Source organism: Henckelia pumila, chromosome 4, assembly GCF_033568475.1.
Source record: "Henckelia pumila isolate YLH828 chromosome 4, ASM3356847v2, whole genome shotgun sequence".
Lineage (NCBI taxonomy): Eukaryota > Viridiplantae > Streptophyta > Magnoliopsida > Lamiales > Gesneriaceae > Henckelia > Henckelia pumila.
The window spans coordinates 76,439,290-76,465,393 of record NC_133123.1 but is presented as its reverse complement, the minus strand read 5'-3'; the positions used below and the strand labels follow the sequence as shown (position 1 = coordinate 76,465,393).

Genomic DNA, 26,104 nt, shown 5'->3' with positions numbered 1-26,104 from the left:
TATCATTTATTCGTTCTCCATGGGATCGACTTGGACTTAATTCATATATTATAACTTGACATCGTGCGCTTGCGAGCAAAAAACACGCAACAGCAGCATACTTACATCGTATTTTCTCCACATCATCTAGTGTACCTTGCACACTCATAACAAAATAAAAAAATACAAAGTTATCTATGCATAAGATAAATAACTTAACCCCATTAACATGTATAAACATGATCAAAATTTCATTAAGTAAGACAAATATCAAATTCCTCCCCTTCTTAGATCTAGTTAGCCCCAACACAAAATTCATAGATTTGTATAACTATTATGCTTTATGAATAAGAAGTGATTTATTAAAATCATATAAGTGTGACCTAATCTTTGCTTCTCCACAAGCAATATATCTCTCACAACTCCATTTGGCGTACATCTTCATATGTAATCATATCAAATATTTATCCAAAGTGGTCATTACTTTGGATTTATCAATGTAACACATCAAACATATGCTATGACCTCTCTCAACACATAACTCAGACAATGGTGAACACGAAACTAATATTTTATCCCCTTTAAACAAGAATTCTGAAACGACCCTAACTCTATAATTAATAAATAAATATGCGGAATTTTTTTTTCTAATTACTAAATATAAAATGTACATACATGCCCATACATATATGCACAAAATAAAAAGATTTAAAATAAATAAATAACTTAAATAAAAATGCATTCTTTAACAAAATAAATATCTGAGTCAAATACGTAATTAAAATGCTGTCATAAGAAAATAATTAAAAACTGCATGCACTGAAAATATTTAAATAAATTATCCAAAAACTCAACCACTGAAAATAATTAAAAATATTTAACGTGCTGGAATATTCAAACATGCATCATGACTCAGATATCTATCACGGTCACGGGGTCACTGCATGTCCGCTCATATGTCCTCGCCTCCGGTGGGTACAACATCATCCTCGACGTACTCACCTGCACCATACAAGTATAGTGAGCCTAGAGGCCCAACATGCTAACATAACAAGGGTTTAAAATAATTTAAATCAATTTACTACTAATACATAATGTATACATGAATGAGCATGCTTAAAAATATCATAACATAACTTAACCTAAATTAACTTAAATATCATAATACATAAATATTGTTGAGCAAATTATTTTCTAACATCGCATGGTTGTATCCGTAGTGTAACCTTAAATCATACATTAAATACTGATCAGCGTGGAAACCAACGTACGTGGCGGTGACGAATCACCTCTTAAATTGGCAGTAAACTGCCCTTCAATAGTTCACATATGGGGACGAATCCCCCTCAAATCTCAAATTGTCACACTACTTCAACTTCCAACATAAAATATTTTCTTATTGCTCAACCTTAAACATTAAATCATACATAAAATTATTTCATGAATGCATGTACTTAAATAAAATGTGTGTCCTTCATATATATTTAATTTAATTTCATACTAACATATAAATATAAAAATAATCTTCAATGCATAAAAATAATTAAATATATATTCAGGACACATGCAATTTCTCATAGATTGTACTGGACTGCTGACCCTAACACTCAAGCCCATTTACTTAAATCTGGCCCATTAAAACATTCTAGGCCTAATAACAACTTAATCTGGCCCAATGGGCCCAAAAGCCCAAAGACTGGCCCGATAATTTTCATGGGCCCTAAAGACCATAAAAATTAGTGGACTAACTTAATTAAATTAATTAAGCCCAAATAATAACTTAAGTGAAGCCCATTAATTAAATTAATCTAATTAGCCCAATTAAACTCTTAAATTCATTAATTAACTTAAAAATAAAATACCCGAGCCCAACTAACTTAACCCGGACCCGGACCCAACTAACTTAACCCACTTACTACCAGACCCGACTCGGACCCAAGACCTGACCCGGAACCACCCTGAAACCCTAAACCCGCCGCCTCCCCCCTTTCCCTCTTCCCGTCTCTACTGCAGCCGAGTGCAGCAGCCGTTCCCAGGCTTCCGCCGGCTTGCTCCGGCCGCTCCTGGCCAGAGCGTCGCCGCCCAGATGTAGCCCACGTCTGGGCGGACATATCCTGCACCAACCCTCAGCCCCATGCAGCCCACGACGCCGAGGCCGAAGCCCCTTCCCGAAACCCTAGTCTGTGCCTCCCATGGAGACCGAACAACCAAGGCCGATTTTTGGGCTCGTTTGGCTCGAGCCACTCGAGCCACTCGAGCCTAGACCCACCTTAGACCTCTTACCAACCAAGACCAGCAGCTAGAACGAGCCATGACCAGGAAAATCGTGAGTTGAATGAAAATCACATACACAAGCATCAACCAACAAAACAACCGATCGAGTTTTCTGAAATTTCTTTAAACAAATCGATGCCTACACAACACACACATAATGATATCTGATAGGTACAAAAACTTGGAAGAAACACATGCCTTGCACCGAAATTGAAGAGATAAAGGTGCATGGGACGATTCCGGGACGACGGGACGATGATCAACACCTTGGAAGCTTAAAGAAAATCGAGCTATGGCCGAAGTCTGCTGCAGAAGACGAAGGAGGAGGGGGTGTGGCAGCTGAGGATTTGAAACGTGGGGTTGGGTAGGCTTAGGGTAAGGTTTTTAATTAAAAATAGGTTTTTAGGAAATTAAATATATTAATAAGGATTTTAATATATAAAATATATAACTTAAAAACTCCAATTAAGAATTAAAATCTGATACTAACATTAAAATCCCGAAATATACAATTAAGGGAATTTTAAAAGTGCTAAAAAGTCATTATTTTGGCTTATTTTGAATAAAAACGGACTCCTAAAATTATATAAAATTAAATACTAAAAATTTTGAGGAAATAAAACTCAAAATAATATTTTTGGGCTCTTAAAAGGCTCATGAATTAAATTGGCTAGAAAGTTGTCATCTCGTCCGTCCACGGTCCCGTCTACGCGATAAAATAATTAAAATACTAAAAATCATAAAAATCACTAATTATGGGTTAAATGCTTAAAAATCAATTAAATCATGCACAAATAATTCACATAATTATTTAACCCATAAATCTAAAATTTAAATAATTAAATTCTCTAATTATGCATGCGGATTTACGTATTTAAAAAAAATACCGGGTGTTACAATTCTCCCCCCCTTAAATTGAATTTCGTCCTCGAAATTTAAAATACTTACCCGAACAACTCCGGGAAACGAGTCCTCATCTCTGCCTCGGTCTCCCAAGTAGCTTCCTCCTCTGAGTGATTCAGCCACTGGACTCTGATCATCGGTATGACTCGCGTCCTAAGCCTCCGCTCCTCCCTAGCCAAGATCCGCACTGGCCTCTCCTCATACACTAGATCTGGTGGCAACTGCAAGGGCTCGAAATCCAACACATGCGACGGGTTAGAGACATATCTCCGAAGCATGGATACATGGAAAACGTTGTGCACTGCCGCTAGCCCTGGTGGTAGAGCTAAACGGTAGGCCAACGTGCCAATTCTCTCCAAGATCTCGAATGGCCCTATATACCTCGGATTAAGCTTGCCTCTCCGACCAAATCGCACTACTCCCTTCATAGGTGACACCTTAAGGAATACGTGATCACCTACAGCGAACTCCAAATCTCGTCGTCTGGTATCTGCATAACTCTTCTGACGACTCTGAGCAGTCCTCATCCGATCTCAAATCTGAGTCACAATGTCAGCTGTCTGCTGCACAATATCAGGACCAAGTAAAATCCTCTCACCAACCTCATCCCAATGCACAGGAGATTTGCATCTCCTCCCATACAATGCTGCATAAGGAGCCATACCTATAGAAGACTGAAAACTGTTGTTATAGGTAAATTCAACTAATGGCAGTCTAGTCTCCCACGAGCCCTGAAAATCGATGACACAAGCTCTCAGAAGATCCTCGAGAACCTGGATCACTCTCTCAGACTGACCATCTGTCTGGGGATGGAATGCTGTGCTGAACAAAAGTCTAGTCCCCATAGCTGTGTGCAGACCCTTCCAAAACGCGAATGTGAATCTCGGATCTCTGTCTGACACAATCGACACTGGTATGCCATGCAACCTAACAATCTCCTTGATGTAAAGCTCTGCATACTGTGTCAATGAGTAAGTAGTCCTCACCAGCAAGAAATGAGCTGACTTGGTGAGTCTATCCACAATCACCCAAATTGCTGTGCAACCTCTGGCACTCCTCGGTAAGCCAACCACAAAGTCCATCGTAATATTCTCCCATTTCCATTCCGGAATAGGAAGAGGTCTAAGAAGTCCTGCTGGACGCTGATGCTCGGCCTTGACTTGCTGACAAGTCAAGCACTCTGACACCACTCTCCCGATGTCTCTCTTTATCCCGGGCCACCAATACAATAGCTGCAAATCTCTGTACATCTTCGTACTTCCGGGGTGAATGGAGTACGGAGATGTGTGAGCCTCTGCTAAAATCTCAGCTCTCAACTGATCGACGTTCGGTACCCACATCCTACCACGGTACTGAACAATGCCATCAACCACTGTATACAAGAGGTTACCCCTAGCCTCATCTCTCTGTCTCCATCGCTGCAACTCCTCATCAGTAGACTGTCCATCCCTGATCCGATCTCGCAGAACTTGCTGCACCATCAACACTGACAAGCTCGGTGCATGACCACTCGGATAACACTCCAAGTCAAATCTCTGAATCTCGCTCTGTAGTGGTAACTGTACGGTCAAACATGATACCACTGACGACTTCCAACTCAAAGCATCTGCTACTACATTAGCTTTACCCGGATGGTAGCTAATGTCACAGTCATAATCCTTCACCAACTCCAACCATCTCCGTTGCCTCATGTTCAACTCCTTCTGGGTGAAGAAGTACTTGAGGCTCTTGTGATCAGTGAAAATCTTGCACTTCTCGCCATACAGATAGTGCCTCCAGATTTTCAAAGCGAAAACCACTGCTGCTAACTCCAAGTCATGCGTCGGGTAATTCTGCTCATGAACCTTCAGCTGCCTCGATGCATACGCGATAACCTTGCCACACTGCATAAGTACTGCGCCTAAACCCAGCTTAGACGCGTCGGTGTACACCACTAACTCCTCGTGTGGTACTGTCACTGCTAACACCGGTGCAGTAGTGAGTGCTTCCTTCAACTGATCGAAGCTCCTCTGACAGTCTGAACTCCAGATGAATTTCGCGTTCTTCTTGGTTAAGGAAGTCAAGGGTACTGCAATAGAGGAAAAACCCTTGATGAACTTCCTATAATATCCTGCCAAACACAAGAAACTGCGAATCTCCGAAGCATTCTTCGGAATACCCCAATTCTGCACTGCCTCAACCTTTGACTGGTCAACTGCAATCCCATCTCTCAAAATAATGTGGCCAAGAAATGCCACCTGCTTGAGCCAAAACTCGCACTTGCTGAACTTGGCATACAAACGATGCTCCCTCAAAGTCTGCAAGGCTGTCTGTAGATGCTGTCTATGCTCCTCGATGCTCCTAGAGTAGATCAATATATCATCAATGAAGACTATGATGAACTGATCTAGATACGGCTGAAAAACTCGGTTCATGAGATCCATGAAAACCGCTGGAGCATTGGTCATCTCAAATGACATCACTAGGAACTCGTAATGCCCATACCGTGTCCTGAAAGTAGTCTTGGACACATCTGCATCTCTAACCCGCAGCTGATGATCACCAGATCGCAGGTCGATCTTGGAGAACACTGAAGCTCCCTGCAACTGATCAAATAAATCCTCTATCCTCGGCAGTGGATACTTATTCTTCACTGTGACCCTATTGAGCTCTCGATAATCGATGCACAGTCTCATACTGCCATCCTTCTTCTTCACAAATAACATTGGAGCCCCCCATGGAGAAAAGCTAGGACGAACAAAGCCTTTCTCTAATAACTCCTGAATTTGCTCCTTCAACTCTTTCATCTCGGTCGGAGCAAGTCTGTACGGTGCCTTAGAGATAGGCACGGTGTCTGGCACCAAGTCGATGCTGAACTCCACATCTCTCACTGGTGGAATTCCTGCAACATCCTCCGGAAAGACATCCGAAAAGTCACGAACCACCTCTATCTCTGATAATGATCTGCTAGATGGTTCTGAGGCCGTGACAATACTCGCTAGAAACCCCTGGCAACCCCGTCTCAACAACTTCCTCCCCTGAATAAGAGATATCACCTAAGGAAAATCACTGCTCTGAGATGCATAGAAAGTAAACGGGTCGCCTCCTGACGGTTTCACTGACACTGACCTCCGACGAAAATCAATCGAAGCTCCATTGACTGTCAACCAGTCCATACCCAAAATCAAATCAAAACCACTCAATGGCAAAACCACCACATCTGCTCGGATGGAGTGTCCCTGAAGCTCCAACTCCAGTTCTCGAATAACCTTCGAGGTAGAAATAATCTGCCCTGACGGCATAGTAACATCATACCCACTGTCAATAATCTCAGGTGTGATGCCTATCCGCCTGATAAAATCCAGGGAGATAAACGAATGCGTAGCCCCTGAATCTAGCAACGCAAACGTGGAGTTGCCTCCAACTAGAATTCTCCCTGCACGCACAAAATTCCCAACATTTTCATACCACTACTAAACTTTTCCCCAACGAGTCACTACTAACCCTTAATTCTAATCACAAGTAAAACATGCTTCTTATTCTAACATGCAGATAGATAACCCAAAGAACAACAATTCCATAAAGAAAACGAAATTCTTAACCAAAGGAAAAATTATAAAATACTAGGGATAAGATATACCGGTGATCAAGGAGGTGTCTGGGTCTGCCTCCTCTGCCTGCATGACGAACACTCTACCAGCAGTGCTCTTCTTCCTTGGGCAGTTAGCTATCTGATGCCCTGGCTCTCTGCAGTGGTAACAAACTCCTGCTCCCAACAGACAAGGTCCCGAATGCATCTTCTGACACTTCGGGCAAGTAGGAAAACCTATAGCATTAGGGGCCCCGCCCCTCTGCTGCTGTGGCCTCTGCTGCTGCGGCCTCTGCTGCGGATTCGGGCCCTTAGCCGGCCCAGTAAACTGCTTCTTTGCAGGAGGCTGCGAAGATGGTCGCTGATACCCCGACTGAAACTGTCTCTTCCCCTGCTGCTCTTGCTGCATCTCTCCATACCCTCCTTTGACCTCAGTGCTCTACTAACTGCCGCCTCATATGTAGCGACGTCCATCATACGTACGTCGTGCTTAATATCCGCTCTCAGTCCCTCCACAAACTGTTTCATCTTCTCCGGTGGACTGTCTGCAATCAGAGGCACAAAATGACAGCCCCTCTCGAACTGGCTCACGTACTCCACCACTGACCTGTCCCCCTGCCGGAGACTCATAAACTCCCGGATCATGCGACTCCTCACATCCTCCATGAAATACTTGGCGTAGAAGACACGCCTGAACTCCGCCCAAGACAGTGTAGGGAGGTGTACTCCCCTGGCAGCACCCTCCCACCAAAGAGCTGCGTCTCCCCTCAACATATACGTCGCACAGTTCACCCTGTCCGCATCTGTGATCCCCATATATGCAAAGATGGACTCCAAAGAATGAATCCACCCCTCAGCCACCAATGGATCGGTGGTACCAAGGAACTCCTTCGGCCCCTTCTTCTAGAACCGCTTAGCTACGTCTTCCTCATGGGACATTCTGGGACGTGATGCCTGCTGCTCTAACAGAGCAGTAACTCCTGCCATCATAGTAGCATTGGCCTGCTCCAATGCTGCAAGTGGGTTCTGCGGAGGTGGAGGTGGAGGTGGAGGTGTAGGTGGAGATCCCCCACGTCTGTTCATCGGTCTGGGAGGCATTCTGCACCACCACATATTTCTTTACGTAAATCGCCATGCATAACTAAGTGGTTTAAAATTAATGCAAACTTAAATCCTTAAAAAAATAAATCATACTATAAACACTTAAAACTTACAGACCGGTAGCGTGGATTTCTGAGCTCGCATAGCAGTAATGACCCCTCCAAGGACCGTGCTTTGATACCAACTGAAACGACCCTAACTCTATAATTAATAAATGAATATGCGGAATTTTTTTTTTTATACTTACTAAATATAAAATGTACATACATGCCCATACATATATGCACAAAATAAAAATATTTAAAATAAATAAATAACATAAATAAAAATGCATTCTTTAACAAAATAAATATATGAGTCAAATACATAATTAAAATGCTGTCATAAGAAAATAATTAAAAACTGCATGCACTGAAAATATTTAAATAAATTATCCAAAAACTCAACCACTGAAAATAATTAAAAATATTTAACGTGCTGGAATATTCAAACATGCATCATGACTCAGATATCTATCACGGTCACGGGGTCACTGCATGTCCGCTCATATGTCCTCGCCTCCGGTGGGTACAACATAATCCTCGACGTACTCACCTGCACCATACCAGTGTAGTGAGCCTAGAGGCCCAACATGCTAACATAACAAGGGTTTAAAATAATTTAAATCAATTTACTACTAATACATAACGTATATATGAATGAGCATGCTTAAAAATATCATAACATAACTTAACCTAAATTAACTTAAATATCATAATACATAAATATTGTTGAGCAAATTATTTTCTAACATCGCATGGTTGTATCCGTAGTGTAACCTTAAATCATACATTAAATACTGATCAGCGTGGAAACCAACGTACGTGGCGGTGATGAATCACCTCTTAAATTGGCAGTAAACTGCCCTTCAATAGTTCACATATAGGGACGAATCCCCCTCAAATCTCAAATTGTCATACTACTTCAACTTTCAACATAAAATATTTTCTTATTGCTCAACCTTAAACATTAAATCATACATAAAATTATTTCATGAATGCATGTACTTAAATAAAATGTGTGTCCTTCATATATATTTAATTTAATTTCATACTAACATATAAATATAAAAATAATCTTCAATGCATAAAAATAATTAAATATATATTCAGGACACATGCAATTTCTCATGGATTGTACTGGACTGCTGGCCCTAACACTCAAGCCCATTTACTTAAATCTGGCCCATTAAAACATTCTAGGCCCAATAACAACTTAATCTGGCCCAATGGGCCCAAAAGCCCAAAGACTGGCCCGATAATTTTCATGGGCCCTAAAGCCCATAAAAATTAGTGGACTAACTTAATTAAATTAATTAAGCCCAAATAATAACTTAAGTGAAGCCCATTAATTAAATTAATCTAATTAGCCCAATTAAACTCTTAAATTCATTAATTAACTTAAAAATAAAATATCCGAGCCCAACTAACTTAACCCGGACCCGGACCCAACTAACTTAACCCACTTACTACCAGACCCGACTCGGACCCAAGACCCGACCCGGAACCACCCTGAAACCCTAAACCCGCCGCCTCCCCCCTTTCCCTCTTCCCGTCTCTACTGCAGCCGAGTGCAACAGCCGTTCCCAGGCTGTCGTCGGCTTGCTCCGGCCGCCCCTGGCCGGAGCATTGCCGCCCAGACGTAGCCCACGTCTGGGCGGACCTAACCTGCACCAACCCTCAGCACCATGCAGCCCACGACGCCGAGGCCGAAGCCCCTTCCCGAAACCCTAGTCTGTGCCTCCCATGGAGACCGAACAACCAAGGCCGATTTTTGGGCTCGTTTGGCTCGAGCCACTCGAGCCTAGACCCACCTTAGACCTCTTACCAACCAAGACCAGTAGCTAGAACGAGCCATGAACAGGAAAATAGTGAGTTGAATGAAAATCACATACACAAGCATCAACCAACAAAAAAACCGATCGAGTTTTCTGAAATTTCTTTAAACAAATCGATGCCTACACAACACACACATAATGATATCTGATAGGTATAGAAACTTGGAAGAAACACATGCCTTGCACCGAAATTGAAAAGATAAAGGCGCGTGGGACGATTTCGGGACGATGGAACGATGATCAACACCTTGGAAGCTTAAAGAAAATTGAGCTATGGCCGAAGTCTGCTGCAGAATACGAAGGAGGAGGGGGTGTGGCGGCTGAGGCTTTGAAACGTGGGGTTGGGTAGGCTTAGGGTAAGGTTTTTAATTAAAAATAGGTTTTTAGGAAATTAAATATATTAATAAGGATTTTAATATATAAAATATATAACTTAAAAACTCCAATTAAGAATTAAAATCTGATACTAACATTAAAATCCCGAAATATACAATTAAGGGAATTTTAAAAGTGCTAAAAAGTCATTATTTTGGCTTATTTTGAATAAAAACGGACTCCTAAAATTATATAAAATTAAATACTAAAAATTTTGAGGAAATAAAACTCAAAATAATATTTTTGGGCTCTTAAAAGGCTCATGAATTAAATTGGCTAGAAAGTTGTCATCTCGTCCGTCCACGGTCCCGTCTACGCGATAAAATAATTAAAGTACTAAAAATCATAAAAATCACTAATTATGGGTTAAATGCTTAAAAATCAATTAAATCATGCACAAATAATTCACATAATTATTTAACCCATAAAATCTAAAATTTAAATAATTAAATTCCTTAATTATGCATGCGGATTTACGTATTTAAAAAAAATACCGGGTGTTACAAATTCATTGTTCACATAATATTTATCATGAAGATCACACAAACATATCTCAAAGATATTTTTAAAATCACTATCCAATGTTTAGCATTCTCAAATCATAAAAACTTTGAGTCCAACATAGATAGAATTACGTACCTTCGTGATAGTGTATCAACTACCACATTTTTCCTACCTTGTTGGTACTTGATCATTTTTTCATCATCAACTCTCTTTTCTTGAGAACTCACACCAATGACAAGTTTTCTTGTTCAAAATAAACTCTCTTTTAAATTTTCATACAAATTTCCCTTCTTATGTGTGATTAACAAAAGTAGAAAATGTTCTACATGTCTATTCAAAATTTTGCTACATACTAAGATATTATCAAAGTATACCTCAATAAATTTACCTCTATGTGCATGTAAAACATAACTCGTCAATCTCATGAAAGAACTAGACATATTAGCTAGTCCAAAAGTCATTATTAATCACTAAAGAAAATAAGACTTTCTACCTATTCTATTCATGAACCTGATAGTCGTGTTTTGTTTGCATATTTTGTTGTTATTTTGTTGGTAGTTTGCATGCATTTAATTGTGTTTGTTCATGTTTTATCTTAGTTTTGTCTTTTGCATGCATTTATATTCATAACATACTCCCGGGTTTAATGTGTAGGAGATTTCAAGATGAAGAAAACGAAGGAAGAATATTGTTTTTTTCCATGCGATCGATCCCCCGAACTCAATAGGATCGAGCGAGGTATCCGGATTATGAAGGCAGAATTTTGCATATTTCCATGCGCTCGATCGCACGTACTCAGCAGGATCGAGCGCGGGCCGAGAAGTTGAAAACAGAGAAACACATATTTTAACGCGATCGATCGGACGTACTCCACGCGATCGAGCGCGCGGGCCTGTTCGGGAATGATTTTTTAATTTTGAAAATTGTGTTATTTTGTACTCTAGGTTTTATTAGACTCTTAATTCCATTTTTAAGGATTATTATCAGATTTCGAGACTCTCTCTTGGAGGCTAGGTTTTGTTCCTCAATTTTTTCTCTAGTTTTCTTCTTTTCTTTGAATTTTTATTGATTTGGTGATGAATTGCTGTAGCTAAACCTTTTAATACTTGGTTGAGGAAGACGAAACCTTGATATATTTTATTCATGAGATTCGATTCGTAGTGTTTAATCTTTATTAAGTATCAATCTTTGATCTGTTAGATTTCATGTTTGTATGCGAGATTTTAGGATTGGCCATCTTAGAGTTTTGTATTGCGAACGATAGCTAAATTAGAATTCAAATCCGTAATTGTTTGAACAATCTAATTTGCAAAGCAACTACGTTTGATATTTTCTGCTGTTGAGTTTATTAAATCGTAGGATCAATTATTGACTAGGCTAAATACAACCGCTGGTGTTTGTGTTGTCTAGGTTCATCAGTTTTACTAGTTTGAATGCTACCGTGGATTTAAATCTAGATTGCTGTTATCGGGTTAATTCATTGGTAAGGGTTAATTTAGAATGTTGTTTACTAATTAACTAAAATTACGGTTAAACAGGAATTTAGTTTTCAGTGACTAATATTTAATAGGACTAATTATTTTTAGGGAATCAATGATTGAATGAATAAAAATCAAGGGTGTAGTCGACCGATACAAAGTCTCGTCTCTTATTGGTTTCTCCATGTTTATTATTCAATCTTGCATGTTAGTGAATTTTAATTGTTTAAAATTTTCAGTAGTTAATCTCAAACTTCAAAACCCCCTTTTATTTATTTAGAACGCATTAAATTTATCTTTCCTCATGGGAACGATCCCTACTCACACTACTGCATTATTTGTTTATCTGATTAAGTTGGGTAATTTGGGCGTGACACGATTAAGCGCTATCAAATTTGGCGCCGTTGCCGGGGATCGGTGTTAATTTATTGTGTTCCTTTTCTTTTTGTTTTGTTTTGTTTTGATTAATCTCACTCTCTTCTCTTTTCTTTGTTCCTAGTTCTCTCTAGTTCATGCTTTCAGGTGATCTTGCTGACGAAGACTTTCTCTACGATCCGGAAATTGAAAGGACTTTGCATAGGCGAAGGAGAAAACTTCGTAGGCAACAACAAGAAGCCGCTACTCGAGCTGCTTTTCCAAAAGAAGAAAAATTGGCTGCTAATGCTAACCTGAGTCTTAGACAATTGGGCACTCCTGATCCCAATCAACAACCTTTATGCATTACTTTTCCTACATTAGAAAATAATGCTACTTTTGAGCTTAAATCTGGATTAATTCACTTACTACCTTCCTTTCATGGTCTTGCAGGTGAGGATCCAAATAAACACTTGATGGAGTTTCACGTGTTCTGCACGAGTATGAAACCCCATGGGGTGACAGAGGAGCTGTAGTAGCCCGTAACAAAATCAGTAATTAAGGGATTAATCATAATTACTTGGGTAGAGTTCGGAAGCTCCGAAGGTGGATCGAAAGCTCCGATGGTATTATGTCAGGCATGACGTGTGGCAAGATCGGAAGCTCCGATCAGGATTGAAAGCTCCGATCACCCCTATCCGAAGTCAACAAGTGATATTTTGACACGTGGCAGATCAGGTTCTTCGGAAGCTCCGATGGCAGGATCGGACGTTCCGATCGAGGTTCGGACGTTCCGATCGTAGTCTATAAATAGAAGGCCAAGAATTCATTTTCAATTGCCAATTCCGGATTTCCTCTATAACTCTAGTCGTATTCGAGTTGTTCTAGCCTTCCTAGGCTTACCCCGGGAGTCGTCGAGGCGTTCGATAGTCGTAGCGGAGTTGTGCCCAAGTTTTGGAGGCATCGACATCAAAGGGCTAACGACGGACGAAGGTATAGCTTTTGCTTCCTATAAATATTTAGGAGTATGCAATAGCTTAGTTAAGGCTTTTAGAGCGCTTTAATGATAGTAGTATCATTTGGCAGTGTAGAGCAGGCTATAGGCGTGGACCTAGAGTTGGTAGGGCTTGCACTGATTTGAGGTACGGAAGTACTGTTCGAGATATCCTGACTGAGTATGCATGTATTATGTGACTGCATGGTTTATATGTCATTGATTTATGCTGCATTCATTTGTATACTGAGCTATCTCCTTCGAGATGTCTGTTAGTAGGGTTTTTCCCTATCCTATTAGTGGTTGGACTTCCATCGATTTGGGTCCGGCATATCCACTTGTATTATGGTATGGGAGCCACCTCCTGAAGCGATGACACAGCGTGCTATATACCAAGGCCCGGTCTGTCTCTGTTATCTGATCCTTGACCTCGAGTTTATAGGGAGTTCACTTTGCATGCATGTATACTCATACTCTCGTACTGAGCGTTTTATGCTCACGTCTCATACTCTGTGTTTCTGGACACCCTATTTCATGGGGCAGGTTTGCGATTGGACGAGGCTGGGGGATCCAAGAGAGGCTAGGCAGTGGTTGGCCAGCTGGAGCTTCATCTAGGTTTTATTTCTGTTGTTTTGGGTTGATACAACAATTCTATTTGGTTGTATAATATTTGGATAAATTACAGATTCCTTTCCTTGGGATTGTATTTATTTATGGTTTTCGCAAGATTATTTCTGATATCTATTTTATTAAGTTAATTGCATGCCTAAGTTCTGTTTAGTAGGTGATCCGGGTAAGGGTCACTACATTTATGGTATCAAAGCATGCATAGTATTCTTGGGATTTAGACTCTGCATAAGGTAACCGTGAAGTACTTTTGTAGATGGCAGATCGTGACGACCGGAGTTCTCATGGCAGTATTGGTGGGCGTTGGGGTGATGCCGACCAGGAGCCTCGTCGAGAACGGCGTCATCGTCATCATGACGACGAGCGTTTCACTGTGCGTCAATTCTTAGCTATGGGTCCTAAGCCCTTAGTTGGAGGTGAGTCTCCGGAGGATGCGGAGAACTGGTTAGACCGCATGGAGACGACTTTTCAGACTTTCCAATGCACCGAGGAGCAGAAGATGGAGACCCTGGGTTATCTTCTGGATGGACGTGCACACAGGTGGTGGAGGTTTACTTCTGCACCTTTTGTTGCGGCGAAAGGAGTGGCCACCTGGGCCGAGTTCCGCACAACTTTTCAGAAGCTGTATTTTCCTCCTGCACTCCGACAGTCGAAGGCAGGCGAGCTACTGAGTCTGCGACAGGGAGCCATGTCTATCGATGAGTATCAGCAGAAGTTCTTTGATCTGCTATCCTATTGCCCCGAGATTGCTGACAGCTCTGGGATGAAGTATAATCTGTTCCTTTAGGGCCTTAACCCTGAGATCCATGACCGTGTGGCGGTTGGCGATGACATGTCCTACGAGGGTTTGGTGAGCCGTTGTCACCAGGCGGAGGACATCATTCGGCGGAACAGGTCTTTCCATCAGTCGAGGCCTGCTAGTTCTTTGGGTCCCCGTGCCCAATCTTTCAAGAAGTCTGGATCTACTTCTTCCTCTGGTTCTGGAGGTGTTGTCCGTTTTGGTAAGAAGGACAAGTGTGATCACTGTGGGAAGAACCATCCATCCGACAAGTGCCGTAGAGCTTCTGGAGCTTGTTTCCATTGTGGAGAGACTGGTCATATCCGGAGAGATTGTCCACTATCTGGGGGAGGCGGTTCTGGATCTGGTTCAGGATTTGGCTCTCAGGCCACCGTTCAGCAGAGGTCGCAGGGACAACCTGCTGGGAGTTCTCATTTGAGGCCACGAGCTTCTGGCCAGGTGTTTGCCCTGAGACATGATCAGGCAGTGGAGGATAATGAGAAATTCATCGCAGGTACATTTCTGCTTTATGGTATACCTGCTCTTGTACTTATTGACACTGGTGCATATCATTCCTTCATTTCTGCACATTTTGTTAAGAGGCATAAGTTACCATGCATTGCACTAGACGTAGTGATGTTTGTTTCTACTCCGACGGGCCAATCTGCCTTGGCTAAGCGTCTAGTGATGGGTTGCCCTTTAGAGTTTGAAGGGAACATTCTGTTAGCAAATCTCATGGTCCTGGCGATGGACGACTTTGATTGCATTATGGGAATAGATATGTTGACTACCTATCGAGCTTCAGTGGACTGCTATCAGAGATTACTACGCTTTCATCCGGAGGGGAGTGAGAGCTGGTTTTTCTATGGTGAGGGAGCGCGACCTCCGATGCCTTTGGTATCAGCTTTGAGAGCCTGTCGAGCTCTAGAGTCTGGTGGGGAAGGCTACCTTATCTATGCAGTTGATTTGTCCGCTAAGAGCATTGGGTTAGAGAGCATTCCTGTTGTGGATGAATTCCCAGATGTATTTCCTGATGAGATTCCGGGTTTTCCTCCTGTTTGGGAAGTCGAGTTTGACATAGAGTTGATGCCGGGTACTTCGCCTATTTCTCGAGCACCGTATCGTCTGGCTCCGTCAGAGATGCGTGAGTTGAAGAATCAGCTACAAGATCTTTTGGACAAGGGGTACATTCGTCCTAGTGTATCTCCTTGGAGAGCTCCTATTCTCTTTGTGAAGAAGAAGGATGGGTCGATGCGGTTGTGCATTGACTATCGGCAGCTGAATCGAGTCACTGTGAAGAACAAGTATCCGTTGCCTCGTATTGATGACTTGTTTGATCCGTTGCAGGGCACGTCAGTTTACTCCAAGATTGACTTGAGATCTGGGTATCATCAGTTGAGAGTCCGTGATCAGGACGTAGCCAAGACTGCATTCCGTACTCGCTATGGGCATTACGAGTTCCTAGTGATGCCATTTGGTTTGACTAATGCGCCGGCTATATTCATGGATTTGATGAACCGTGTCTTCAGGGAGTATTTGGATAAGTTTGTCGTGGTCTTCATTGACGACATCTTGGTATATTCGCGTAATACGGAAGAGCATGTTTCTCACTTGCGGTTGGTACTGCAGACTCTTCGGGATGAGCAGTTGTATGCCAAGCTGAGCAAGTGTGAGTCTTGGATGGATCGAGTGGTCTTTCTTGGCCATATCATCTCCAGGGAAGGGATTTCTGTTGATCCAAGCAAGATTGAAGCGGTACTTAATTGGTCGCGTCCGACGACAGTTGCTGAGATCCGTAGTTTTCTGGGTCTAGCAGGGTATTATCGTTGCTTCATTCTGAACTTCTCTCAACTAGCTCGACCTTTGACACAGCTTACCCGCAAGGGTGTGGATTTCGAGTGGTCCTCCGAGTGTGAGGAGAATTTCTGTGAGCTTCAACGGTGGTTGACTTCTGAGCCGGTGTTGGCATTACCGTTAGGATCTGGAGGGTATGTGGTATACACTGATGCTTCTTTTCAGGGGTTAGGTTGTGTTTTGACTCAGAATGGGCATGTGATCGCATACGCTTCTAGACAGCTGAAGCTTCACAAGGACAACTATCCAGTCCATGATTTGGAATTGGCAGCCATTGTGTTTGCTTTGAAGATCTGGCATCATTATCTGTATGGCAAGAAATTTGAGATCTTCACCGACCATAAGAGTCTCAAATATTTGTTCACTCAGGCGGAGTTGAACATGAGGCAAAGACGTTGGATGGGCTTGCTTAAGGACTATGATTGCGAGATTAAGTACCATCCGGGAGCTGCTAATCTCACTGCTGATGCTTTGAGTCGCAAGGTGCGACTATCCGCACTTCAGACTTGTTCGATGTCTAGTGCGATCGGTGACTGTTGTACTTCGGGATATACCTTCAAGCATAAGAAAGGTATGCAGAGTATCCAGATGTTTGCGATATTATCTGAGCCAGCTTTGTATTCGCGGATTCGAGATGCTCAGATGTCTGATTCGAAGACCCAGCGTTTAGCTCGTCTAGATAACGATGGTAGCTTGTCTAGATTTCATTATCAGTCAGATGATTTTCTGTGTTTTTCTGGTAGACTTGTGATTCCGCAGGATGAAGAGTTGCGAGAGGAGATTTTGTCTCAGGCACATTGCACTAAGTTGAGTATTCATCCTGGGAGCAACAAGATGTACAAGGATCTACGTACTCGTTTCTGGTGGAAGGGTATAAAACGCAGTGTTTATCAGTTTGTTTCGAGATGTTTGGTGTGTCAATAGGTCAAAGCAGAGCACCGACGACCTGGAGGATTGCTTCACAGTCTGCCTATTCCTGAATGGAAATGGGAGTTTATCACAATGGACTTTGTGACCCATTTTCCGGTATCCCCGAGGAACTGTGATGCTATCTGGGTTGTGGTGGACCGACTCACCAAGTCAGCGCATTTCATTGCCTATAGCCGAGAGTACTCTGTGGATCACATGGCACGGATGTACATTCAGGAGATCGTTCGACTTCATGGAGTGCCTGTGTGCATTGTCAGCGATCGGGACCCCAGGTTCACTTCTAGATTCTGGGGGAGTGTTCAGCGTGCGATGGGTACTACTCTCAGTTTGAGTACTGCCTATCATCCAAAGACTGATGGTCAGTCAGAGCGCACTGTTCGTACTTTGGAGGATATGCTTAGAGCGTGCGTCATGGATTTTGGTTCAGCCTGGCAGGATCATTTGCCGTTGATCGAGTTCGCGTACAACAACAGCTATCACACTAGTATTGGGATGGCACCTTTTGAGGCGTTGTACGGGCGACGTTGTCGTACTCCACTCTTCTGGGAAGAAGTGGGGGAGAGACAGGCTGAGGGACCGGAGCTTATCCAGCAGGCGGTAGACATTGTTTATCAGATCAAGAAACGGATTAAGACTGCACAGGATCGTCAGGCCAGCTATGCTAATATCAAGCGTAGGCCTTTGCAGTCGATGTCGGGGAGAAAGTGTTTCTGAGAGTGTCACCTTCCGCAAGATTCTCAGATTTGGCCTTAAGGGCAAGTTGTCTCCCAGGTTTATCGGTCCGTTTGAGATCTTGGAGAGCATTGGCGATTTGGCTTATCGACTAGCTTTGCCACCGCATCTATCCAGTATTCACGACGTGTTCCACATATCTCTATTGCGACGGTATGTGGCGGATGAATCTCATATTCTGCAGCGGTCTGAGGTTCAGGTGAACAAGGATTTGACCTATATTGAGAAACCTATTCGTATCCTGGATTATAAGGATAAGGTTTTGCAAAACAAAGTCATTCCTCTTGTTTTAGTTTAGTGGCAGCGCCGAGGCACTGAGGAAGCTACTTGGGAGCTTGAGGAGAGGATGCGTGAAGACCATCCTGAGTTGTTTTGATTTCATTCTTAAGTTGTATTCAGTTGCAAACTCTGTAAACGTTTGATTTGAATAAAGAATGTTTCTGATTTCTGTATTTCATTCAGTACTTAAGATCTGATTTCGAGGATGAAATATCTTAAGTGGGGGAGAATGTAGTAGCCCGTAACCAAAATCAGTAATTAAGGGATTAATCATAATTACTTGGGTAGAGTTCGAAAGCTTCGAAGGTGAGTTCGGAAGCTCCGAACAGGATCGGAATCTCCGATGGTATTACGTCAGGCATGACGTGTGGCAAGATCGGAAGCTCCGATCACCCCTATCCGAAGTCAACAAGTGATATTTTGACATGTGGCAGATCAGGTTCTTCGGAAGCTCTGATGGCAGGATCGGACGTTATGATCGAGGTTCGGACGTTCCGATTGAGGATTGGAAGTTCCGATCGTTGTCTATAAATAGAAGGCCGAGAATTCATTTTCAATTGCCAATTCCGGATTTCCTCTATAACTCTAGTCGTATTCGAGTTGTTCTAGCCTTCCTAGGCTTACCCCGGGAGTCGTTGAGGCGTTCGATAGTCGTAGCGGAGTTGTGCCCAAGTTTTGGAGGCATCGACATCAAAGGGCTAACGACGGACGAAGGTATAGCTTTTGCTTCCTATAAATATTTAGGAGTATGCAATAGCTTAGTTAAGGCTTTTAGAGCGCTTTAATGATAGTAGTATCATTTGGCAGTGTAGAGCAGGCTATAGGAGTGGACCTAGAGTTGGTAGAGCTTGCGCTGATTTGAGGTATGGAAGTACTGTTCGAGATATCCTGATTGAGTATGCATGTATTATGTGACTGCATGGTTTATATGTCATTGATTTATGCTGCATTCATTTGCATACTGAGCTATCTCCTTCGAGATGTCTGTTAGTAGGGTTTTTCCCTATCCTGTTAGTGGTTGGACTTCCATCGATTTGGGTCCGGCATATCCACTTGTATTATGGTATGGGAGCCACCTCTTGAAGCGATGGCACAACGTGCTACATACCAGGGCCCGGTCTGTCTCTGTTATCTGATCCTTGACCTCGAGTTTATAGGGAGTTCACTTTGCATGCATGTATATTCATACTCTCGTACTGAGCGTTTTATGCTCACGTCTCGTACTCTGTGTTTCTGGACACCCTATTCCATGGGGCAGGTTTGCGATTGGACGAGGCTGGGGGATCCAAGAGAGGCTAGGCAGTGGTTGGCCAGCTGGAGCTTCGTCTAGGTTTTATTTCTGTTGTTTTGGGTTGATACAGCAATTCGATTTGGTTGTATAATATTTGGATAAATTACAGATTCCTTTCCTTGGGATTGTATTTATTTATGGTTTCCGCAAGATTATTTCTGATATCTGTTTTATTAAGTTAATTGCATGCCTAAGTTTTGTTTAGTAGGTGATCCGGGTAAGGGTCACTACAGGAGCAAATTCAGCTGAGAGCTTTTCCTTTCTCTTTGAAGAGTGCTGCTAAGGATTGGCTATACTACTTACCCTCTGGCTCCATCACAAATTGGACGGAGATGAAAAGAACATTCCTGGAGAAATACTTTCCAGCCTCTAGAGCTGCGAACATCCGAAAGGAAATCTATGGGATCAAGCAATACTTCGGAGAATCACTGCATGAATACTGGGAGCGGTTCAAGAAGCTTTGTGCTAGCTGTCCGCAACATCAGATAAGTGAAAATCAATTGATCCAATTTTTCTATGAAGGTTTGTTACCTCATGACAGGAGTATGCTAGACGCAACCAGTGGAGGAGTTTTTGTGGACAAAACTCCGGTACAGGCAAGAAATTTAATAGAGAACATGGCTGCCAATTCTCAACAATTTGGCACCATCAAGAATGAGCATCCAACAAGGAAGAACAACGAGGTAAATGTCTCTTCCCTTGAACAGCAATTAATTGAATTGACAACTCTTGTGCGTCAGATGGCTGTAGGGAATGACAGACTGCAAAGGCATGTGGGATTTGTGCTGCAATGGGACATGCTACTGATACGTGTCCCACACTTCAAGAAGAACCAGTTGAATAGGTCAATGCTACTGGAGGATTTCCTGGAACACCCCAGAGGAAATATGATCCATACTCCAACACATACAATCCTGGTTGGAAGGATCATCCAAATCTAAGATATGGGAATCCTCAAGCAAATCAATCGGGGCCTCAAGCACCACAACATAATCAAAATTATAGGCTTCCGTATCCTCAACAACAACAGCAGCGTCCTCAGATTCCAAGCCCGGGTGAGTTCCTTGAAAATATTGTTAAGGATCTTGCAACTAACACTGTAGCCTTTCAACAGGAAACAAGAGCAAGTATCCAAAACTTGAACACCCAGATGGGACAGCTCGCCAACGCCATTAACAAGCTAGAAGCACAGCATTCCAATGCTTTACCATCTCAAACAATTCCAAACCCAAGAGAAAACGCAAGTGCAATCACTCTAAGGAATGGGAAGGAGTTGAAGATCAAGGAAAAAGAAGTGGAGGATTCACCCAAGGAGAAACCGCAAGAAGAGTCGAAATCGACTGATGGAGAAGCATCCAAGGAGGAAGCGCCAAGAGGTAAGTTTCCTCCACTTTCTGAATATAATCATGTTGCCCCTTTTCCCTTAGCACTAAAAAGTCTAGAAAAGATGAAGGGATAAAGGATCTTTATGAGACTTTTCGTAGATGTGAGGTGAATATTCCGCTGTTAGATGCTATTAAGCAGGTGCCTCGATACGCGAAGTTCTTGAAAGAACTGTGCACATCCAAGAGGAAACAGACATTGAAGGGTTGTCAAAAAGTGGAACTTGGTGAGAATGTATCTGATGTGATCCAAAGAAAATTGCCCGCAAAATGCAAGGATCCAGGTATGTTTTCTATCCCATGCACCATAGAGAATGTTAGACTTGAGAAGACCATGTTAGATCTAGGAGCATCAATCAATGCTATGCCTTATTCTATCTATGCATCCTTGAAACTTGGCCCATTGAACAAAACTGGAATTGTTATTCAACTAGCTGATAGGTCTAATGCATACCCTAGGGGAGTAGTAGAAGATGTGTTAGTGCAAGTCAATGAATTGGTGTTTCCTGCAGATTTTTATGTGCTAGACATGGAAAACGGTGATCATAATAGTCCTATTTTGTTAGGCAGACCGTTTTTGAAAACTTCCATGACAAAAATTGATGTTCACAGTGGCACACTTACTATGGAATTCGATGGCGAGGTTGTGAAATTTAATATTTATGATGCCATGAAATTTCCTGATAGTGATGATTGTGTATTTTCTGTTGATATTGTGGATTTCTTGGCCCAAGATTATTGTGAGCATGCAGGGAAAGATGAGCTAGAGGTGGCTATTAAAGCACCCACTATGCAGACGAAAGATGGGATTCGATGCAGTCATGAAGTGGAAGAGATTGAGAAACTTCTGAATAGTTCGCCTGAGCTACCTCAGTCAGGTAATGCCTCTTACTTATCCTTGCCAATCTCTAATACTAGGCGTCTTCCATCTGTTTTGCAGGCACCAGTGGTCAAATTAAAGACGCTTCCAAACCATCTGAAGTATGTTTTCCTTGGTGAAGGAGAAACACTACCGGTTATCATCTCCAACAGTTTGGAAGTCGATCAAGAGGAGCAGTTAGTCAAAGTATTGAAAGAGCACAAGACTGCTATTGGATAGACTATAGCAGACATCAAGGGAATTAGCCCTTCCACATGCATGCACCGAATATTGATGGAGGAAGAAGCAAATCCCTCACGTCAACCGCAAAGAAATTTAAATCCACCAATGATGGAGGTGGTAAAGGCGGAAATTCTGAAGCTGCTTGAAGTTGGGGTCATCTACCGATCTCTGACAGTCAGTGGGTCAGTCCTGTCCAAGTGGTACCCAAGAAAACCGGAATTACTGTGGTAAAAAACAAGGATGACGAGATGGTTTCCACACGTATTCAAAATGGGTGGAGGGTTTGTATTGACTACAGGAAGCTGAATGCCGGAACCCTAAAGGACCACTTTCCTTTACCCTTTATTGATCAAATGATTGAAAGGTTAGCATGTCATCCTTACTATTGTTTTCTTGATGGATATTCTGGTTATTTTCAGATTGCTATCGCACCGGAGGATCAGGAAAAGACGACATTCACATGCCCGTTTGGCACCTTTGCGTATCAACGGATGCCCTTTGGACTTTGCAATGCACCGGCCACTTTCCAACGGTGTATGGTTAGTATTTTTTCGGACTTTATTGAGCATATCTTAGAAGTTTTTATGGATGACTTCACTGTCTATGGTGAGTCCTTTGAAAATTGCCTATATAACCTTGCACTTGTCCTTAAGAGGTGTGTCGATACCAACTTGGTTTTAAATTCTGAAAAATGTCATTTTATGGTTGGGCAAGGTGTGGTTTTGGGTCATGTGATTTCGTCTAAGGGCATAGAGGTAGATAGGGATAAAATTGATATCATTCACTCTCTGCCTTACCCCACATGTGTGCGGGAAGTGCGTTCTTTTCTTGGCCATGCAGGTTTCTACAGGATATACATTCAAGATTTCTCCAAGATCGCATCCCCCATGTGCAAGCTTTTACAAAAAGATGTGTCATTTGAGTTTAATGAGTCTTGCAAATCATCATTTGACAAATTGAAGAACTCCTTGACATCTGCACCAATAATCCAGCCGCCGGATTGGAGCAATCCATTCGAGATTATGTGTGACGCCAGTGACTATGCCGTTGGCGCAGTTTTAGGCCAAAAAGTTGGGAAAGCATCGCATGCTATTTATTACGCTTCGCGTATCCTGAACGATGCCCAACGGAACTACTCCACCACTGAAAAGGAGCTTTTAGCTGTTTTTTTTTGCATTAGAAAAATTTCGCTCTTATTTGCTTGGTTCTAAAGTTATTGTTTACTCTGATCATGCAGCTCTTCGTTTTCTGATGGCGAAGAAAGAGGCAAAACCAAGACTGATCCGATGGATATTACTTTTGAGCGAATTTGATGTGGAAATCAAGGACAAAAGAGGGGCCGAGAATCAAGTTGCTGATCACTTGAGTCGCCTAGTTCACGTTGATGAGGAGCTAAAATTGCGAGAAGAATTCCTTGATGAGCAATTATTTTCAGCGAGCGCCGAATTACCATGGTACACAAATATTGTGAATTATTTAGTTACTAATAGTTTCCCCTCTGAATTTTCCAAGGCGCAAAGGGACAAAGTGCGAAGCGATGCGAAGTATTTTGTGTGGGATGATCCATACTTGTGGAAACACTGCGCTGATCAAGTTATACGTCGATGTGTCTCCGCGAGCGAGGTAGTCCCTATCCTCACGTTTTGCCATTCTTATGCATGTGGTGACCACTTTGGGGCAAAAAGGACATTAAGGAAGGTGTTGGATAGCGGATTTTTCTGGCCTTCCTTATTTCGAGACGCTTACCTGTTCTGTAAGTCGTGCGCTCAATGCCAAAAGACAGGTAACATCTCCCAACGAAAGGAGATGCCCCAACAACCTATTCTAGTTTGTGAGATCTTTGATGTGTGGGGCATCAACTTCATGGGACCCTTTCCGATTTCATATGGTTATAATTATATATTACTTGCTGTGGATTACGTCTCGAAGTGGGTGGAAGCAAAGGCCACCCGTACTGACGATTCTCAAATTGTTGCAGAGTTTATCAAGCATAACATTTTCTCTAGGTTTGGAATTCCGAGAGCCCTCATCAGTGATAGAAGTACACACTTCTGCAACCGAACTGTTGCGAGTTTGCTTAAAGAGTACCATGTGACGCACAGGATCTCAACTGCATATCATCCACAATCCAACGGTCAAGCTGAGGTATCAAAAAGAGAGATCAAATCTATCCTAGAAAAGACCGTGAATCCTACTAGAAAGGATTGGAGCCTGCGTTTGGATGATGCCTTGTGGGCATATAGAACCACATTCAAGACACCGATTGGAATGTCTCCATATCGGTTGATTTTTGGGAAACCATGCCATCTGCCAGTGGAATTGGAGCATAGAGCCTATTGGGCTATCAAACATTTTAACATGCAGATGGATGAGAGCGGCGAGCACCGAAAGCTGCAGTTGCAAGAGTTGGAAGAGATTCGCAATGACGTATATGCTAGCTCTAAGATCTACAAGGACAAGACAAAGGCCTTCCATGAAAAGATGATCTCTAGAAGGAACTTTGAAGTCGGTCAAAAAGTTTTGCTCTATCATTCCCAACTTCGGTTGTTTCCAGGTAAGTTAGCGTTGGAATTGACCGTTTGTTGTAACTAATGTCTTTTCTCATGGTGCAGTCGAAATTCAAGGTTTGGACACATCCAAAACATTCAAGGTGAATGACCACCGGCTGAAGCACTACCATGAAGGAATCCAAGTGAACAACGGGGAGGACGAGCATGACATCACTCTTAATGCTCCGCCAAATGTCGACTAAATTTGCGGCATGCAGTCGAGCTATAGACTGACTGTAAATTTAGCGCTGACTGGGAAGCAACCCAGTGTTTCTTTCTCTTTTGCTTTGATTGTTGAATATTCTTAAGCACGCATGTTTAACCAGTGAAGTGTAGCGATGTATTAGATATCGTGGATGTCTGTTGGACCATTGCACGACAATAGGTGTTTGTGGAACTTGATAGTTCTTAAGTATTGATGATCCTGTTGATTTAGCATTTACTCTCTTGGGTATTTTTAGAAGTAGAAAAGAAAAAAATCAGCTTTTATAGCATGTTTATGAAGTAATCAACTCCATCCGGGTTGCAAGCAAGATATTTGAAATCCTACTCATCTTGTTTGTGGCTAAGTCTGCGGAAAAAATAAAATGGGGTTTAGCCTTGAAAAAAATAAATTAGTAAGGCATCAGTTCCATCCGGGCTTGAAATGTGTTTGAAATCCTATTCACTATTTCATAGCTAAGTATGCGGGTAATTATTGGGACTGCAAAAGAAATCGCAAATTAGTGCTTAGTTAGCTTGAGAGAGTTGTGTTTTGTTGATGGATTGTTGGGAGGAGAGTTCTTGATTGTGAGACTTGCACTGAATTGTTTTTAGGTCGGCGAACAGTCTTGAAACTTTGTTCTTTTGAAGTTGCATGTAACTGGGTAACATGACATACACACACGTTCGCATTCGAATGAAGGTGTATCATTGATGATTGAGAGTAGCAATGAACTTGTTTTTGGATGAAAGTGGTTTTCTGTAAGGCTAAATTTTATGCATAATCGTCCTTACTTATGTGTTTGTCCTGTTTCATTTTGTTTTTGCATGACTTGCTCGAGGGCGAGCAAGGATTAAGTGTGGGGGTATTTGATAGTCGTGTTTTGTTTGCATATTTTGTTGTTATTTTGTTGGTAGTTTGCATGCATTTAATTGTGTTTGTTCATGTTTTATCGTAGTTTTGTCTTTTGAA

The 26,104-nt window shown here is 42.2% G+C and overlaps 1 pseudogene; it reads left to right on the top strand.

Annotated features, from left to right (window-relative positions):
- The first annotated feature begins 2,447 nt into the window (after positions 1 to 2,447).
- On the top strand, positions 2,448 to 22,278 carry LOC140861274 (uncharacterized; annotated as a pseudogene).
- The last annotated feature ends 3,826 nt before the right edge of the window (positions 22,279 to 26,104 follow it).